The following is a 3,030-nucleotide window of genomic DNA, read 5'->3' as shown; positions in this document are numbered from 1 at the left end:
GGTAAAAGAGTGTTGGCTGGTTCTGTTTCTGTGTTTGTCTTTACAGTCTTGAATAGAAGTTGTGGGTTTTCAACCTCATGACTATCAAATGAAAGAAGGCTATTGGAGGCTGTACCTGTATCACAGAACATATGGCAATATAGAGATAAAATGCACCTAAGATCTATAATGAATGAAAATTATGCATTTAATCTTTTGAGAGAAATGATGTACAATAGTGATTTCAAAATGATTTAAATGAAATAAGCAATCACTAAAGTAGAAAGAAGTTTGATTTTCTCCTAAAACTGTTCGAGTGCACAAGTCTTTTTTTATGCCTAAAAAGATAAATGATTTGATAAGACACAGACTGATGACGTAGCAGTATTAAGAAGAGAAAGAAAGATTTTGTCTTTTGATATGAATGAGTTTTTGTAAAAGCATTGATCACTTAGGGTAAAGTATAAGAAATTCTCATTCATGTCAAAAGCTCCATAATCTATCTTTATTAAATTATTACCAACAATATTGTTTATTGATAAATACTTAATAAGAAGGACTATGTTGCTGATTTCAAATTGTAGTGAATCTGTCAGATATAGCTACTCATACAAATCCACTATAACTAAAATCTCACAATTATCTGCAACAAAATATTAATAATATATCATTGTCTGATACTTTTTAAGTACTTTAGATACCAATTATTATGTTGCATCTTATTTTAAATATTAAAATAAGATATCAATGAATTAAATACCAATTATCTATCAAAAAGACATCAATATTCAATTTCATATGTCATACAATTGTTAACTCCTAATAACTGTAATATCTCAAACAATATTGGTTCGATAAATAAAGCAACATCAACCAATATTGTCTTGTTTGCAATCTTAGAAAAATATTCTAAGTTCCATATACTTTGATCGATTGAGTATTGCATCCATTATCAAAGTGTTCGGGAATTTGCAAATAAGTATAACAATTATTCTAAGTGGACAACATATGGTTACTTCTAATAAAGCATTATCCTCATTGACCATAGTTGTACTTGAGAAAGATTTTTACACTTTTATATTAGTATAAGTGACTGAGGATAAGCATTGATTACTTAGAGGAGTTCTAAGTAATGTCACAAATACTGATACTTCACAATTAGTTCATAGTTAAACTCTTAACTAAGTATCATTAACTGATATAAGTCAAGAATTAGCACACAACTAATCATGCTACAATCATGATTCTGATTTCAGTGAATTCTTAAGATGTGAACATTGCTAAATTCACTAAAACCAAGATCTCATAATTAACTTATAACACATATGTTACAATCAATATACTAGATATCAATTTTTGACAAATTTAGTTATAATCAATCATGCTGCTTATTTATTTTAAGTTAGTTTGAATTTTGGAGCAAATAAAATCATTGAATTGCTTCAATTTCCATAATTCAAACTACCCAAACTAAATACTAAATAAATAAATACTAAATATCTATGAGTTAGATACTAGCACTTAAATATTTTTATAATTATCCTTGAATAATCACCAATAGGATATATGACTTATATACATGGCAATCACTCTCTGGATAATTAATAATTTTAGAAATACTTTCTAAGCATATAAAATATTGAGAGTTTTATACACATAACTTAAAAAATACTTCAACTTTCAATATTAGTGATTTTAGAAATAAGCATTGATTACTTTGAACAAAAATTCTAAATAATATCACTAATACTAAAAGTAACATAATTATTCATACAAGATACAAATAACTATGTTGCATATTATTTTAATACAATTTAACTTATGAGACTGATATGGAATGGAATTATCTTCAGTCATAATTTAAATCAATTAAAATAAAATTTTAACTTAATGCTATAATACTTAACTACCACAAATGTATATGACATTGCAATCATGATAATCAAGATAGTAGCACTAAGTACGAGGTACTGGATTACTGATAAATTCACAAGTCCTTTAAATATTGAAGATTTAATACTTCTGAACTTATATGAAGAATTCCTTACAATTGGGATTTCCAGCTAATATGCAATGAATGATATCCATACTTACAAACCAGTCTTGAAAGATTAATTTTAACAAGTGATTTAATAAGTGTTTCTGCAAGTGATTCTTTGACTAAAAGACATGCTCTCAAAATAAATGATACCTGGTGTGAAGGTGCCTTGTCATAGAGTGTTCCACAGAGTTGTTGGATTTGAAGTTGTTTCTCATTATAATAGGAAATCAATCTTCTTCCATGAAGTTGACAACTTCCTTATATGCTTCTCCTTTCACTTAGGTTGACAGCTTCAGAGATGCTTCTCCTGTCTTTCCTACAAGCTGCATAATCTGTATCTATATAGCCAAACATGTTAAGCATAATATCTTTAGGGTACTTTACTCCAAGAGTTGGTAGTCCCTTAAGATATCTAATAATCTTGTTAATAGCTATAAGATTGGATTCTCTAAGATTTACTTGGAACCTTGCATATTGGCATCTTGAGAACGTTACATGTTGTCTATTAGCATGTGAGTAAAATAGTGTGCTTGTCATACCTCTACAGCTTGTCATTTTACCTGAGTTACACTGATCAAGCTTTAGTGGTTTTCGTTGGTAAGTAGTCTTGGCATGTTCAGAATCTTCCAAATTTTGCATCTTGAAAAGATCCTTAAATTACTTGTATTTCCATCATTCTTTTGGTTTAATTATGCTCCTAAAAGAATTGTTCTTTTGGCTTGCTTGAGCTCCTAAAAGAATTATCCTAATGGCTTGCTTGAAGTAATTCCAAAAAGAATTGTAACCTTTCCAACATGCTCCTGCATACCTACTCTGCAATAACTTAGCAAATAATCTTGCACAAGTCTTTGTTAGTAGACCAACATATAACATTATCATTATATCACTGCACATATAAAACAATATGTTTATACGTAGTGATAAGAGAGATATTAATATGACGACTCTACGAGTTCATATTAAATTGTAACTTTAGTTAGAGTGCCATACCATGTCCTTGACAATTTCTT

This window comes from Apium graveolens, chromosome 10, assembly GCF_009905375.1.
Source record: "Apium graveolens cultivar Ventura chromosome 10, ASM990537v1, whole genome shotgun sequence".
NCBI lineage: Eukaryota > Viridiplantae > Streptophyta > Magnoliopsida > Apiales > Apiaceae > Apium > Apium graveolens.
Note: the sequence above shows the minus strand (reverse complement) of the source record.